At 43.5% G+C, this 17,627-nt stretch overlaps 1 protein-coding gene across 3 annotated transcripts in view; it reads right to left on the reverse strand.

The window, feature by feature from the left end:
* The window catches only part of zbtb7b (zinc finger and BTB domain containing 7B), a 71,746-nt gene extending 54,448 nt beyond the window's left edge, over nucleotides 1-17,298 (reverse strand). The window contains exons 1-2 of one of the 3 annotated variants that reach the window (XM_060920887.1): nucleotides 16,997-17,298; nucleotides 16,136-16,196 (exon numbers count right to left, since the gene is read on the reverse strand). The gene's annotated coding sequence lies outside the window, so the exon portion shown is untranslated. Of the gene's footprint in view, nucleotides 1-16,135; nucleotides 16,197-16,684; nucleotides 16,976-16,996 lie in introns of those variants that run through there. The other 2 variants (XM_060920888.1, XM_060920889.1) reach the window with 2 other exon arrangements.
* Between the last annotated feature and the right edge of the window lie 329 nt (nucleotides 17,299-17,627).

Raw genomic sequence — 17,627 nt, forward strand, 5'->3', positions numbered from 1 at the left:
ATACCCCTCCCCCACCTCAGCCAGTCAGACCATCTTTCCCTCCTGCTCTCCCCAGCCTACACTCCCCCTTAGACGCAGAGCCACACCCACCACAAGGATCATCACAACCTGGCCTGACAATGCACTCTCCAAACTACAGGACTGCTTTAAACAAACAGATTGGGACTTATTTGAACACCAGGAGCTGGAGACATTCACAGGAACAGTGCTGGACTATATCAAGTTCTGCATCGGGAATGTGACAATGGATAAAAACATCCAGGTCTTCCCAAACCAGAAACCCTGGATGACCAGCCAGGTCCGCTCACTCCTCAGGGCTCGCGATGCTGCCTTCAGGTCAGGTGATAGAGCTCTGTACAGAGCCGCTCGAGCTGATCTGAAAAGAGGAATAAATAAAGCGAAGGCGGACCACAGGCTGCACATAGAGTCCCACCTGTCCAGCAACAACACACGGGAGGTGTGGCAGGGCATTCAGGACATCACAAACTTCAGAGACTGTGACGTGCCAACAGGAGACTGGAGTGCGCCGCTAGCAGAGGAGCTAAATCACTTCTTTGCTCGCTTTGAAACATCTCAGCAGCACTCATGGGCTGAGGCTTGTGGGCTGAGGCTCGCCCACGGGAGCACCACTCCTCTCCGCATCACGTGCCGAACAGGTTTGCTCTCCTTAGTGATGCACCCGCTGAGAAACCTGAAAGAGCTCTGGTTATAGGGGACTCTATCATACGGCATGTGAAATTAGCTCAGCCTTTAGGGGCACCAGCAGCTTTAGTCAGGTGTATACCGGGAGCCAGGGTGCCGGACATAGCAGGTAATCTTAGGGTCCTAGGCAAGCACAGGTTCTCAAAGATAGTTATCCATGCAGGAGCTAATGATATACGCCTTCGTCAGTCTGAGGTTACTAAGAGTAACTTTGTAGAGGTGTTTAAATTAGCGAAGGTGATGTCCGATGCTGTAGTATGCTCTGGCCCCATCCCAATACGGCGTGGCGATGTAGCTTACAGCAGGTTACGGTCGCTGAACTGCTGGCTGTCCAGGTGGTGCTCTGAAAACAGTGTGGGCTTTATAGATAATTGGGCTAATTTTGAGGGCACTGCTGGCCTGTTAGGGCGGGACGCTATCCATCCCACTCGGGAAGGTGCTGCTCTCATTTCCTACAGCATAGGTCATAGTCTCAGAACAGGCCTAGTTAATTTCTGACAATCCAGAGCCAAGGCCAGGGAGCAGACGAACAGGCTAAACCGACTGTCTGCTAGCTGCACAGAGTCGTCACTCAGGGTCCACTACATCGAGACTGTGTCTGTTCCCCGAGCTCAACAAAAAGGTAGAAATTTTCAGAGAGTTTGTTCCAGTAACCTAATCAATATAAAATTAGATCATACTGACTGTACAGCTGCTGCCAGCACCTTTGATCTAAAGGTGGGGCTATTAAATATTAGATCTCTTACATCTAAAGCGCTAATGGTTAATGAACTCATTACTGATCAGGAGTTTAATGTACTTTGTTTAACTGAAACATGGATTAAGCCAAATGAATATATAGCATTAAATGAAGCGAGTCCTCCTGGATACAGTTATATACACCAGCCTCGTCTAACTGGCAGAGGAGGAGGCGTTGCGGTTATTCATAACGATTATCTAGGTGTAACACAAAAACCTGGTTATAAATTTAATACATTTGAAGTTCTTCATACTCATATAATGTATGTAGCCTCGAAAAATAAGTCTACCCAGTTAATTCCATTGCTTATTATTTACAGGCCCCCGGGGCCATATTCTGAGTTTCTTTCTGAATTTGCAGATTTTATCTCAGATCTGGTTATTTCCTTAGACAAAGCTTTAGTTGTCGGAGATTTTAATATTCACTTTGATAACCCAGAAGACCCTTTAAAAACAGCGTTTGTGTCCATCTTAGATTCAGTCGGGATTAAGCAGAATGTCATAGGACTGACCCATAATGGTGGTCACACCCTTGATCTAATACTAACATTCAGATTAAACGTAGACAATATAGTCATACTTCCACAGTCTGAAGTTATCTCAGATCATTATCTCATCTCATTCAAACTATGTCTGAGTAATAATATATGCACCTCACCACGCTACTGTATTAAACGTACTTTCACGTCAACTACTGCACAGAGCTTTATAAATGATCTCCCAGAGTTGTCAACTTTGATTGGGTCACTGTCAGCCCCTGCAGAACTTGATCAGGCAACTGAATGCTTAGAGTCAACATTCCGCCATACTTTAGATAATGTAGCTCCTCTAAAAAGGAAAATGGTCAGAGACAAAAAATTAGCACCCTGGTATAATGATGACACTCGCACATTAAAACAGACCACTCGAAAATTGTAACGTAAATGGCGTCAAACAAAATTGGTAGTGTTCAAATTAGCTTGGAAGGAGAGCTTCCTGAAGTATAGAAAAGCTCTTAGTGCTGCGAGATCAACATATTTCTCCTCCCTAATAGAAGATAACAAAAATAATCCTAGATTCCTATTTAATACTGTAGCAAAATTAACCAGGAATAAGTCCACTATCAACACATGCACACCTGCAGTATGTAGTAGCAACGACTTCATTAATTTTTTTTAATGACAAAATTGAGAATATCCGACAAAAAATTCAAACTACTAATTTAAGGTCAGACAATGAAAGTGACCACGTAGTTAACTATATAACTGTATCAGATCATCTGTTAGAATGTTTTACTCCCATTAAAGAAACTGAATTACTTTCATCAATCTCTACATCAAAAGCCTCAATTTGCGTACTAGATCCCTTACCTACACATCTATTCAAACAGATAATGCCTGGAGTAATTGAACCGCTTCTAAAAATAATAAATTCTTCTCTTACGATTGGCTATGTACCCAAATCCTTTAAACTAGCAGTTATCAAACCCCTGATTAAAAAACCTGACCTTGATCCCTGTCAGCTGTCCAATTATCGGCCAATATCAAACCTCCCCTTTATCTCCAAGATCCTTGAAAAAGCTGTGGCACAGCAGTTATGCTCATATTTACATAGGAATAACATCCATGAAATGTATCAGTCAGGATTTAGACCTCATCATAGCACAGAGACAGCACTGGTTAAAGTAGTAAACGACCTACTGTTGGCGTCTGATCAGGGCTGTGTCTCGCTACTTGTGTTGCTTGACCTTAGTGCAGCATTTGATACCATTGATCATTCCATTCTTCTGGATAGACTAGAAAATGTTGTGGGAGTTAAGGGAACGGCCCTCTCCTGGCTCAGCTCTTATCTAACTGATCGTTATCAGTATGTTGATATAAATGGTGATATTTCTAGACGTACCGAGGTAAAGTTTGGTCTTCCACAAGGTTCTGTCTTGGGTCCACTGCTTTTTTCTCTATATATGTTACCTCTGGGTGATATTATTCATAAACATTGTATTAGTTTCCACTGTTATGCTGATGACACACAGTTGTATGTCTCTGCAAAACCTGATGAGAGACACCAGCTTTATAGAATTGAGGAATGTGTGAAGGACATTAGACACTGGATGCTTATTAATTTCCTTCTGCTTAACTCTGACAAGACTGAAGTACTTGTGCTAGGACCACATACAGCTAGAAGTAAGTTTTCTGATTACACAGTGACTCTGGATGGCCTTTCTGTTTCTTCACGTGCAGCAGTAAAAGACCTCGGAGTGATTATTGACCCCAGTCTTTCATTCGAAACTCACATTGATAACATCACCCGGATAGCTTTCTTTCATCTCAGAAATATTGCAAAGATAAGAAATTTAATGTCATTGCGTGACGCAGAAAAACTAGTCCATGCTTTCGTTACCTCCAGGTTGGATTATTGTAATGCCTTACTGTCTGGATGTTCCAATAAGTGCATAAATAAGCTCCAGTTAGTTCAAAATGCAGCAGCAAGAGTCCTTACTAGAACTAGAAAATATGACCACATCACCCCTGTCTTATCCACACTGCATTGGCTCCCAATCAAATTTCATATTGACTATAAAATACTACTATTGACCTTTAAAGTACTAAATGGTCTCGCACTACAGTACCTGAGTGAACTTCTGCTCCTCTATGACCCGCCACGCCTACTTAGATCAAAAGGTGCAGGCTATCTGCTGGTACCTCGTATAGTGAAGGCTACATCAGGGGGCAGAGCCTTTTCTTACAAAGCCCCACAGTTATGGAACAGCCTTCCAAGTAATGTTCGGGAATCAGACACAGTCTCATCATTTAAGTCTAGGCTGAAAACATATCTGTTTAGTCAAGCCTTGTGTTAATGGTGTTTATGAGGTAAAGGTGTAGATCTAGAGGGTCCTCAGACAGAGTGTTTTGGTAAACTGGGATGTATGGATGCTGTCAGTCCCCACTCGCTTGCTCACTCGAGTTTGTTGATGGTGTAGTGGCTGGCTGCTTTATGTCCCGGGGTTCCCTCATGCTTGTGTTACCTTCTGGCTCTCTCCTTTTAGTTATGCTGTCATAGTTAGTTGCCGGAGTCCCTGCTTGTACTCGGTGCAATATATATACTGCTCCTACTTATTCAGGTGACATTGGGCATACCTAACAACCTGTGTTTTCTTTCCCTCCCCCTCCCACCCCAAATCTGTCCCTCTGAGTTACATGGAGTCAACAGGAAATCTTTTGGTGGAGAGGGTGGAGACCTCGACTGGCTATCGTAGCCTGCAGGGAATCGGCCGTCAGACATTCTGTCGCATGTCCCAGACCCGGTGAAATGTAACTGAATTGTCTTGGCCAGCCCTAAGGGTCCCATCTGCATCTCATCATTGCTGAGGAGTGTGCTCCCATCACCCAATCAAGCATCCAGCCAGAACAGGTCATGATATATTTTTTACCATATTAACATGCCATTGTTGTGTGTTATGCCTGATGTAAAGACTCTCGTCTCTGCGAGCCTACCACACAGATTTAATACTTGTCATTTTTAGGGCATACCTAACAACATGTGTTTTCTTTCTCTCTCTCTCCCCCCCCAATCTGTCCCTCTGAGTTACATGTTGGTCCTGGGATTGAGATGCTGGCCTCTTCTGCCCCTCAGACCTGCTTGGTCCATCCTGGTGCCCTGTGTCTGGTCGGAGTTTTATTGCACCGCTCCTGTGAAGGACGGCCCCATGAGGACAGTTGAGGGTTATACCTGGAGGATGCTCTGGACTCTTACAGTAATGCTTTTATGGCTGAGGACTACAGTTGTCTTGCTAACTTCAGGACTGCAGTTATCATGAACAGTTTTGCACTCAATTTTCCATCAATGAAGAGTTTATAACATCAACGAAACTGTCCTCATGTTAAAACTGTTAATATTATAGTCAGGCTGTCTGTTGTTGCCCAAATGAGGATGGGTTCCCTTTTGAGTCTGGTTCCTCTCGAGGTTTCTTCCTCATGTCATCTGAGGGAGTTTTTCCTTGCCACCATCGCCACAGGCTTCATCATTGGGGATAGATTAGGGATAAAATTAGCTCATGTTTTAAGTCATTCAAATTCTGTAAAGCTGCTTTGCGACAATGTTTATTGCTAAAAGCGCTATACAAATAAACTTGACTTGACTTATCTGTTCCTGCCCTACCCCCACCACCACACAGTTCCTACACCACTCCTTTCACTGTACAGGAACACGATGTCAGACGGGTGCTCCTGGCAGTGAACCCCAAGAAAGCTGCCGGCCCAGATGGTGTACCTGGTAAGGTGCTCAGAGCGTGCGCCCACCAGCTCGCCCCTACCTTCACCAGGATCTTTAACCTCTCCCTGGCTCAGGCAGTCATCCCGCCCTGCCTAAAATCTGCAACAATAATCCCAGTGCCGAAGAAGTCTCCCGTCACCAGCCTGAATGATTACCGTCCTGTGGCCCTCACCCCGGTAATCATGAAGTGCTTCGAGAGACTAGTTCTTCAGCACATCAAGGACCACCTCCCCCCAGACAGGGGTAGACTTCAACCCCTACCAGTTCGCATATCGCACAAACAGATCCACAGAGGACACCATTGCCGTAGCTCTACACTCTGCGCTAAATCACCTGGAGCAGCAGCAGAGCTACGTCCGCATACTCTTTGTGGATTACAGTTCAGCTTTTAATACAATAATCCCGGACATCCTTATTAGAAAACTGGACACTCTCGGCCTCCCCCCCTCACATGTGCCTGGTTAAAGGACTTTCTTACTAACCGGCCCCAGACTGTGAGACTTGGCCCCCACTTCTCCTCCACCCGCACGTTGAGCACCGGCTCTCCACAGGGCTGTGTGCTGAGCTGTACTGCCTCTACACCCACGACTGTAGTCCGACCCACAACAACAACAACCTTATCGTCAAGTTTGCTGACGACACCACAGTGGTCGGACTCATCTCAAAGGGAGACGAGGCAGCCTACAGAGAGGAGGTCCTGAAGTTGGCATCCTGGTGTTCAGAAAATAACCTCGCTCTGAACACCAAGAAAACCAAAGAGTTCATTGTTGACTTCAGGAAGCACAGCACTGACCTAGCCCCCCTCTACATCAACAACGTGTATGTGGAGAGGGTCCACACCTTCCGGTTTCTCGGTGTCCTCATCTCTGCCAACATCTCCTGGTCAGCAAACATTACAGCAGTCATTAAGAAGGCTCAGCAGCGGCTACACTTCCTGAGAGTCCTCAGGAAGTACAACTTAAGCTCCAACCTGCTGCTGACCTTCTACTGCTCATCCATCGAGAGCCTGCTGACGTACTGTATTACAGTATGGTACGGCAGCTACACTGCTGTAGACAGGGAGAGGCTCCAGAGGGTAGTTAAGGCACCACAGAAGATCATTGGCTGCCCTCTCCCCTCCCTGATGGACATTTACATATCCTGCTGCCTTAGCAGAGCTAAGAATATTATCAAGGACAGCTCCCACCCTGGCTTTGACCTGTTTGACCTGTTGCCCTCAGGGAGGCGCTACAGGTGCATCAGGACAAAGACAAATCGATTAAAAAACAGCTTCTTTCCAAAAGCCATAACCGCCCTGAACTCTGATATGCTCTGACTTTATAGTCTATTTATTTTACTATTTTACAAATTTATAATGTGCAGTACTTTATAAGATGACTCTCTATGCAATACTTTTATAATGTGCAATACCTCACTCCATAATGTGAAACGCAACACATTCACCTCAGGACTGTGCACCTTACACACAACACATACACCTCAGGACTGTGCACCTTACATACAGCACATACACCTCAAGTCTGTGCACCTTACCTTACCTTGCAATACTTCTTAATGTGTAATATTTTATCTTATAATGTGACTCTCTCGTGCAATGATTTATAATGTGACTGTCTCTGTGCAATACTTTATATGTGCAATACCTCGCTCCATAATGTGTAACACAACACACACACCTCAGACTGTGCACCTTACCCCCCTTCTTTTTTTCCCTCCCCCTTCCTCTCTCTCTACACGCTGTCTGCACTGTTATTGGAGATGCTTTAAATCTAATTGTACATGTGTATAGTGACAATAAAGGCATTCTATTCTATTCTAGTTTGCAAGGGCAAACAAGAGAAGACAGGATTCGGAGGATGAAATGCGGACTGGCTGCACAACAGAATGTATTCCTTCGCCAAACCCAGATCAACCAGGCTGCTGTCCGAGCTAGCTATAAGGTAGCTCACCTACTAGCTACCCATGGAAAGCCATTTACAGATGGGGACTTTGTTAAAGTATGCATGCTTGCTGTGGCCGAGGAGGTGTGTCCCGACAAGAAGGATGCGCTCGACGCGGTGAGTCTCTCCGCACCTACTATGACCAGGCGAACCGAAAATTTGGGGGACAACGTGTATGACCAACTGAATGAGAAAGCGTCAGAATTCGAGTTTTTTGCTTTGGCCATGGATGAGAGCAATGACGTGCAAGACACAGCACAACTGCTGTGATCTATTGATCTATTGCTCATATTATTATAATTTCACTGGTTTTTTAAAATGTATTTATTTTATAGGCCTATTTATTTGACCTTTATTAAGTGCTGCACACAATTATTATTAATAATATCAACAGGCCTACCGACAATTTATAATTTTCCACTCACCTTTGCCAGTGTCAATCACCTCAACTAGGCAGACGTTTCTTACCTTGACAGCTTTGATGTTATTTTTATTAGAAAATAAATAAATGGAATATCTGTGGTATTTAGAATTAAAACAAAGTGTGAAGACTCGATTACTACTTTTGCAAACCACTAGTAAAGATAAACAAATATGTGCCAGGAATCAAGTGTTGATATAGTAGTGTGGATATAGTAGTGGGGATGGCTGTGCCAGGCTAGTAATCTCTACTACACAATGAGGCCTGCTGGTGGTCATATTTGTCTGGGTCATACAATTCTATGTTATATAGCTGACCCGACCCCGGCCCCCCATCACAGTCAGGAAGGACAATGTGGGCCCCCAGAGAAAAAAGTTTGGTGACCCCTGCTCTACAGTAATGCTGTAAAGTGAAAGTGCTGGCTCACTGCTATCCCCCAGGCACCCAGCAGAGTCACACCATAACAAATGTGGTGGTGTTGTGTCTGGCGCATGGCATGCGGCATCAAAGAAACTAATAAATATGTATCGTAACTGTGATGTGTATCTCATTATTGGTCTCACTGTCACTTTACATTACAGGCATTTCACAGACGCTCTTATCCACAGCGATGTACAACACACCCAGAGCAGCCAGGGGTTCAGTGTCTTGCTCAAGGCACTTCAGCCATTCCTACTATTAAAGGGGAATCCTCACAGTCTCCCCCCCCCCCAACACACACACACACATATATATACATACATCTCATCGTTCATTAACACACTGAACTCAGGGACCGCACATCTCACTTTACCTCGCCCATTTGCACTATTCCGCGCTACCTCACCTTAACAGCTGCTAGTTTGTTTATACTGCTTATTTCATGTTTACCTGCTATACCTCAAGTGCCCTTGACTGTTTGGTTATTTGTACTAATTTATGTGTGTGTGTGTGTGTGTGTGTGTGTGTATATGAGTGTTTAGTCTAGTTAATATCTAGTGTTTATACTGTTTATATTGTCTGAGTGTTTAGTCTGTCTTGTTCTTATCTAGTGTTTATACTGTTTATTTATTCTGTTTATATTGTTTGAGTGTTTAGTCTGTCTAGTTCCTATCTAGAGTGTTTATACTGTTTGTTTTTCAATTATTCTATTTTTATTTATTGCATTGCCTGTTTGCACCGTGGGTCAGAGAGGACTGATATTTCATCTGTGCTGTATGTCAAGCATGTATAGCATATTTGACAATAAAGTTGACTTGACTTGAATAGAACCAGTGACCTTTTGGTCCCAAAGCTGCTTCTCTAACCATTAGGCCATAGCACAAGACAACGCAGTGATTTATTGAGGTGAAATACATGACATTATATAATTCGATGATTCATATGCTATAATATTATTCTTCTGTTCAGGTCAATTTTGTGCCCTTGTACATATTTTGCTCATAAACTTATCGGGAGCTCTGATTTTAGGCACTGACTAAAACTGGCTTATATATAAGTTGTGGTCAGAAGTTTACATACAGTGATATGAATGTCATGGCAATAGTTGGGCTTTCAGTAATTTATCTGAACTATTCTTTTTCTGTGTCAGAATGATTGTACAGCATACAGCTTTAATGAAAAAAACCCACTAGAATTTGGTGCACAAGTTTTAATTTTCTTTGGGTTTTCTGAAGTCAACACAGGGTCAAAATTATACATACAGGGTCAAAAAATTACATATGCTCACTTAGATTATTAATTCAGAGGTGCTGAAACTTCCAAAATGTCTCTTCTCTTGCCAAGGCCTCTTAACTTCCTGTTAGTGATCATGATTGACTACAGCTGGTAGCTTCTCTGTGCCTTCATAAAAAGGGTTTGCTTCCAGCATATATTGGCTTGACCAACACACAGTAAAATGGGAAAGTCCAAGGAGCTCAGTGCAGATCTGAGAAAGAGGACTGCAGATGTACACAACTCCGGAATGTCTCTTGGAGCCATTTCTAAACAACTGCAAATTCCAAGATCAGTTCAAACAATTGTATGCAAGTTATTGTGAGGTGTAGTCACTTTGCCAAGCCACTTTGCTTCAAGAAAACCCAAATGGTCACCCTCAGCTGAAAGGAAATTGGTTTGGATGGTCAGGAACAACCTGGGAACCACCATGGCACAGCCCTGCCATGAACTGGAAGCTGATGGATCACTGTCTACAGTTCAGATCACCATGGTCTAAGAGGCTGCTATCCAAGAAATAACCCCCTGCTCCAAAATTGACACCTTCAAGCTCAACTAAAGTTTGCAACTGACAACACAGACAAAGAAAAAGCCTTCTGGAGGATAGCTGTATGGTCAGATGAGACAAAGATTGAGTTGTTTGGCCACAATGACCACCATGTACAGAGGGACACTGTACCAGCTGTTGGTGGGGGTAGGATCATCATGCTCTGGGGCTGTTTTGCTGCCAGTGGAACTGGTTCATTGCACAAAGTGGATGGAATAATGAAGAAGGAGGACTACCTCAGAATTCCTCAGCAAAAACCATCAGAAACTTGAACATGACTTGGGACTAATGTAATATAGCGGCACGGTGGTGTAGTGGTTAGCGCTGTCGCCTCACAGCAAGAAGGTCTGGGTTCGAGCCCCATGGCCGGCGAGGGCCTTTCCGTGTGGAGTTTGCATGTTCTCCCCGTGTCTGCGTGGGTTTCCTCCAGGTGCTACGGTTTCCCCCACAGTCCAAAGACATGCAGGTTAGGTTAACTGGTGACTCTAAATTGAGCGTAGGTGTGAATGTGAGTGTGAATGGTTGTCTGTGTCTATGTGTCAGCCCTGTGATGACCTGGCGACTTGTCCAGGGTGTACCCCGCCTTTCGCCCGTAGTCAGCTGGGATAGGATCCAGCTTGCCTGCGACCCTGTAGAACAGGATAAAGCGGCTACAGATAATGAGATGAGATATATATATATATATATATATATATATATATATAAAATGTGTTCTCTGTCTGTTGAGCTACATATTACTCCTGCTGCCTGTTGAGATGACAATGATCCTGACTCCTTCTGCTCTCTGGACCTGCCTGATTCATCTTGATGTTCTTTTTCTGCTTGGAGCCTCATTCACCTCACAATCACTAATTACTGCTGAAGATGTACAAGCATGGACAGCCCTAAGATTGCTGTAGATAGTCTCACTTGGATCTCACTTTTGTCACCCTACAGACTGCACTTACTAAAACCAGTTTACACTCAAGTCCCAATTATTATTCAGTGTAAAACTTCATTTCACGAAAGACTTAATACTAAAACTCTAATGAAACAAAAATAATCTGATGCGCTGTACTCTACACAGTACATAATTATAGAAGAGTCATTTTTTATAAATCACACCACCCTGTGTCACCCAGAAGAGGAGCGGTTCCTTGAGTCTGGTCCCTCTCAGGATCTTTTTTCCTTTCGTGTTGTCTCAGGGAGTTTTTCCTTGCTTGATAAATTTTAAATCCATATCCAGAATTATGTAAAGCTGTTTTGTGACAATGTCCTTTTTTTTTTATTTATTTTTATAAAATGACCTGACTTAATTAGTTGGGTTCAGGCTAAATGTTCAGTCTGGGTTCAGTCCAAGTGTTCAGCTCATAACAGATGAGAAAAAGAAAGTACATCTGTAATAATCAGCCATGTGATGGGTGTTCTGTGTTTACATGCATGTGACTGTGTGTGTGTGTGTGTGTGTGTGTGTATACACGTACTTGCTACATATTGAGGACCAACAGAGTTAGGACATTTTTGGGAAGTGAGGACATTTTGGCTGGTCCTCACTTCTTCAAAGGGCTGTTTGAGGATTCAGGTTAAAATTAGGTTTAGGGTGGATAGGTTTAGGGTCCGGCTGAGGCATTTAGTTGTTTTACAGGGCAAGGGAATGTATATCAATGAGCATCCACACAAAAATAGACGTGTGTGCGCGTTTGGCTGGTGGTCAGTTGTCAATATGACTGAAAGTTGAATTAGAAAAAGGAAATGCCAATCCACTTCCTCAACTGGGACAGACAGCTCAAATGATACCCTACACACACACACACACACACACACACACACACACAGTTCCCCTCTGCATGAGTATGAAACTGAAACTGGTTGAGCGATTGGGGGAATTTACATATGGCCCTACACCATGACTAACACATTAACAGGAATGTGTGTGTGTGTGTGTGTGTGTGTGTGTGTGTGTGTGTGTGTGTGTGTGTATGGTACCACACAGACACACTAACGATGACTGTGGATGGTCTCACTTGGATCTCACTTTAGTCACCTTAAAGACTGCACTTTCTAAAAACAGTTTACACTCAGCCGAATACACTGCAACTCCGCTATACCGAAAACCCCATCACTGAGCTGTGTGCTCCTCTTCGCCCAGAGACAAATAATCAGTCATTATGTCCGCAGTGGAATTAACAAAACATGTTAATGCCATAAAACAAAGGCTTAATGAGCCTCACTGAAGTGTTGATCACTAACAATTATTGAGAACGGTGACCAAAAGATTGATAAAAGGACGAAGTGTCTGCTGACATCATCAGTGATTTGAACACATGAATGAAGTGAATGGTGAAGATTTAGAAAACAGAGCGAGTCAGTGAGTGGACATTGAAAACGATACACCAATAACCTCCATCATTTCCAGAACAGAAATGATGGAGGTTATCGTGATCCTTATAGATAGTTTTCACTGACGTCACGGCATTCCGGGGAACGCCCCCCAGCCGCCATCTTGCGGGGCAAACAAAACGGACCATCGCCACTACCGGCTACGTTATCTCGGACGAATTTATGAAGTTATATAGTCAGTTTTCTAAAATAAAGATCAATGTCGGCAAAATCAAGCAAACAGAAGTATATAGATACATTAGACGACATCTCACGACAATGGTATGCAGCCAAACTGGCCTTGATTGGGGGAATTGACCCCTACGAAGTGGACAAAGATGTATTTTCAAGTGACTATGCAGGGCTGCCAAAGCCTGAAACTGCCAAAGCCTGCTCCAAAGCCTGAAACTGACTTCATCAAACTTTAAAGGCTGTCTGATATATACAACTTTATATATTCACAGCGCGCCTTTTGGCGGATGCCGCCTGAATCGCGCAGATCCGATTTTTTTTTTTAGGGGGGCGTTGGAGTGTCTGATTATAATTTCAAAGTAAATTCTGTATTAAAATTACTAAATAAGCAAATCCGTTACAGTCCATGAAACAGGAAGTATAAGGATGAGAAAAAAACAGTTTAAATCGGAAAGCTGCGCACATTTGCGCAGTCCTGCACACCGCTCGGGCTGCACAAATGTGCGCAGCTTTCTGATTTAAACTGGTTTTTTTCTCATCCTTATACTTCCTGTTTCATGGACTGTAACAGATTTGCTTATTTAGTAATTTTAATACAGAATTTACTTTGAAATTATAATCAGACACTCCAACGCCCCCCCTAAAAAAATATCGGATCTGCGCGATTCAGGCGGCATCCGCCAAAAGGCGCGCTGTTTGCATCCCAAACACAAATCAAATCATACAGAATAGACCTAAAATGTTTTTCAAAAATGACCCTTGCGTGAGTGAAGTGACAAGTTTCAAATAGAAACGTGACAAATGAGCGATATTAAGTGTACATTACAATGTAAACGTACACTCAGCGGTTCCAGTTAGGCATTCTCCAGAGATTGTTTACACGATGTTTTGGTTTCCAAAAACAAACAAACAGTTGATTATTTAAACAACTTACCACTTATAAAATGATCGGAGCAGACTTTGCTGTGTTTGGAAGGCTGATAATCCTTGCGGTTGATTCTCGCAAGCCATAGATTTCTCCTTTGTATGCTGAGTTTCTTTGTTTGCTCGCCTTCGTGCTCCCGTACAGTGGGAATTCCATAAAAGCTCCGCTTGACGTCATCATCTGACCTATTACGACAGCCGTGAATACAACAGGTGTGCACCATTGCTAGCTTTAAATAGCCTGCTTGGGTTCTTTTGAAGACTTTGTACTCGCGCGTTACAATGTGTGCTCAGTGGCCCGTACAGTAAGCTTGACCCGCAAGATGGCTGCCACTAGGGAATCCCTGACTCTGTGACGTCATGTGAAAACTATCTATTGCCTCCGTTCGTGATCCTATAACTCAGTCAGTGAACTGTAAGTGTGACTCAGGAGGAAAAATCCGTGATCAGGAGAATGTGCCTAAAATTAAAGCTGTCTAGGCTTATACGTTTCTTCAGCAAGTAAAACTGATGGGACACGAGTGTAGTATCGTGCTTTTACTATCTGAAAGATTACAATATTCACATTATTTTTATGACACTGTGTCACGTGCGCGTGCAGCGGCTCGCCTTGTACCACTCCTCACATGCATGCTGAACACCATGCTCATGAGGACTAATTGCAGGGTTAGATCTTAACACTAGCCCGCTAGCCCGTGGCTAGTGCAGATAGCCACGGGCTAGTGCAAAATCTATGCTACTAGCCCGTGTTAGCTAGTGCAATAACTTGACATGGGTGTGGCCATCTTGAATCACGCAAAATCTGATACAAAATCTTTTAGCTCATTCTATTTATTGTACATGGTGTAATGCATTGTTGCTGAACATTACTGTCACAGTTCATTGACACAGGTTGTAACTGTTTTGTTACACTGAATTGGGAGCTTCTGTTGTTTCAACTTGTTCATTGTTTAGTATTTAAAATTCTTTCAATTGTCACAGGAATTGGGCTTAAAATAGCGGGCTAGTGCAACACTCTGCGGGCTAGTGCAATTTGCAAGCCACTAGCCCGGCTGGCTAGTGCAGAAAAACCTTAAGATCTAACCCTGAATTGCCATGCACCTGTTCCTGATCAGAGCACAATCACAGCACATGCTTATAAGGACTCTGAAACACACAGACTTTGCGAAGTATACATGCTGTACCTTGTGTACTGCCCTTCTGGTTTTGACTTTTTGTAGATTTGGATTCTGCCTTAAATTCTTGCCTCAGCTATCCTGTCTGTGCCTCGCCTGACCCTTGCCTGTTTCCTCTCTCTGCTTTTGCAGTACATTTTGGATCTGTTTACCTGCCTGTTTGTAAATAAACACTCTTTCTGCAATTACATCTGTGCATCAGCCTCCTTTACATGACACACAGAAAAGAGTGACTTATTTCCTTTACTCTGTAAATATGAAAGTGAATTAAGCGCAAATATAAATTAGACACAGTTGGTCTTGTTTTATGTAAGAGTGAGTGGTTGGTGTGACAAATGGGTCCACTTCAGTATGACAAACTTCTGGGTATAAATTTGGACGTCCCCCAAGGAGTGCATTATAGCAGGGTTTCAGTGTAATCTGTAAATAATGCAATCTTTTTAAGAATTTAATCATTCATGCAAACACCTCAGTGTGAACAGAGTAAACTGCGTCCAATCCAAATTAAATTTCTGTCTGAATGAAGGAAGTGGGTTTATGTCCTTTTCATAATCCATGACAAAAGAATCGTAGCTGTGTGGAGCCTTATGTCTGATTCTCAGAATCTACAGGAGTACGCATGCTTGTGCATGTTTGTGTGCGTGTGACAATATGACAATGTAAAATTGCGTATTTTAGATATAAAGTAGATGATGCCATTAGACCAGTCTGTGCTCATGTGTAGCTCCGCCTTCAAAATAGACTCAGAAACTCTGAACAAAATATGTGTCTCCCAATACGCAAATGGTAGTGGGGCTAACTAGGTGTGTGTGTGTGTGTGTGTGTGTGTGTGTGTGTGTGTGCAGGACATTCTTGTAATAATCACTAGAGAGGCTGGTGCTTTTCATGAATAATCATGATGAAGAACCACTCACTTTCACAGGAAGTGGCCAGATTACTGACAATGTAAAAGTCCAATCATGGACTCATTCCCTCTCAAACTAAATGACCAGAGACAATTACTTTCCGCTGCTTAAAACAAGACAAGCTTCAAATGAAGTGAGAGTGTGGGCCCTGTGTTTTGTTTGCTTTAATTAGAGAAATGTACAGCTGATAAAAGAGTTTTCAGTGGAACCTCTGAAGCTGAGACTGTGACAGACAGAAAGGCATGCGCGCGCACTCACACACACACACACACACACACACACACATTTACCTCCCATAAACACTGAGCTGTGCTCCTCTGTCTGTCTGTATATCTGTCTCACTGCTCTCACCTGGATAGAGAGAAGCAAAAAGATTAACTGATGATCTCTCTCTCATTCACACACACACACACACACACACACACACACTATTATTATTACTACTGGCTGTGTATTAAATTGAGTTTTAATATCAATAATGTCAGATTCTGACACAGCCACAACACAACCACAAATAATGTGCAGTATGACACCTGTTTCGACTGTGTTCCACTGTAACATCACAGTGCGCTCTGTGTGTGTGTGTGTGTGTGTGTGTGTGGCCGGTTGAGCGGGTTCAGCCAGTCCTTTATGGGAAAGTCAGCAACACATTTACAGTGAGGAAGTGTCACCTCCAGCCACAATAAACACTCGCTCACGTACACACACGCAATCCGACCACTGCACATTAAACTTTAATTATGGAGAAGAATATTCATGACATGAACAATAAACACAGAGTGTGTGTGTGTGTGTGTGTAATGAGTAAGCTGGAGCCTCCCCCCCCCCCACACACTTACACTTATGTAGGATAACTAGCACGAAAAGTAAACGCAGAGAGAGAGAGAGAGAGAGAGAGAGAGAGAGACGCCGGTGTGATCTGCGTCTCCACCGCAGGGTTTCTGCTGTAATTCTCTTCCACTCGGTCCGGTTTGGCTCTTGCGTCACTAAGTTTATTTGTCTCGCGCTTTTAACAGCAGACACTGTCACAGAGCAGCTTTACAGAAAAATGAGCTGATATTATCCCTAATTACAGAACCTAATCACGCTAGCTTGCGCGCGCAGGTGTATGTATATAAATATGCGTGTGTATTCGGAGAGGAGAGAGTTACCTGTGTGCCACCTGAGCGGTTCCGCCGCGTCCCACCTGACCGGCGCGCTCACTTCCGGTAGCAACCCACTCCGTCACCTCAACACGCATGCACATCCAGCGTCCGCGCGCACTACGCTCACCTGTCTGCGCGCGGTCACTCTCTGTCTGTCTGTCTGTCTGTCGGCCCTTTTGCTCCCTTCGCGACAACCAGGAAGCGCTCATGGGATTGGAACAGCGTGGGAGGTGTGTGTCCTGGTGTCATCTGTGACTCTGCTAGCCTTTACAAGATTATCACACACACAACTGTGCACGACTGTGTGTGTGGAATAAAGATGAAACGCTGCAGAAAATTACTGAAGGAGGGAAGACAAGGCTAGAAAGAGGAACGAACACACACACACTTCCTGTTTGAAGTGGTTTAACATGTGCTGTCTCTGGCGGATCACCCCACTCTCGGCAATTCTGCAGTGTGTGTGTGTTGTGGTCTTTTTCCTGCCCACCTGTTTTCCTCAGCTACTGTATCAGTGACTGTATCTGCGTTTTACACACACACACACACACACACACACACACAAATATATATAAGTACAAAGAAAAGATTTTCAATAGTTTTACTGACCAACTTAATTGTATTTCGCAAATATAAACAA

This window comes from Neoarius graeffei, chromosome 5 (genome assembly GCF_027579695.1).
Source record: "Neoarius graeffei isolate fNeoGra1 chromosome 5, fNeoGra1.pri, whole genome shotgun sequence".
NCBI classification, from domain to species: domain Eukaryota; kingdom Metazoa; phylum Chordata; class Actinopteri; order Siluriformes; family Ariidae; genus Neoarius; species Neoarius graeffei.